This window comes from Penaeus monodon, chromosome 27, assembly GCF_015228065.2.
Source record: "Penaeus monodon isolate SGIC_2016 chromosome 27, NSTDA_Pmon_1, whole genome shotgun sequence".
Lineage (NCBI taxonomy): Eukaryota > Metazoa > Arthropoda > Malacostraca > Decapoda > Penaeidae > Penaeus > Penaeus monodon.
The window spans coordinates 24296128-24296358 of NC_051412.1; the positions used below are offsets into that span (position 1 = coordinate 24296128).

At 42.9% G+C, this 231-nt stretch overlaps 1 protein-coding gene across 1 annotated transcript in view; it reads left to right on the plus strand.

Moving 5' to 3' along the window:
- LOC119590704 (iodotyrosine deiodinase 1-like) overlaps positions 1 to 231 on the plus strand; it is a gene marked incomplete at its 5' end in the record, with an annotated part of 12533 nt that overhangs the window by 7605 nt on the left and 4697 nt on the right.

A 231-nucleotide genomic window follows, 5' to 3' on the forward strand; every position in this document is an offset into this window, starting at 1 on the left:
CAAAGGGTCAAGAGGATGAGATAGTTCGATCCCTTGAACAGAAGAGTGAGGTACTTGACAGGGGAGTCAGATATCGAGGGAGGCCGAAGAAAAATGGGAGAAAATGTGAAGAAAATGAGGAGGCATTTAACACGAATGGATGGCATATGTGCATTTAACGTGGAAACTCGAAATGGGAAATAAGCTGCTGACGATGAGTGGGAAAAGAAGAGGAATATATGCTTTATCTGT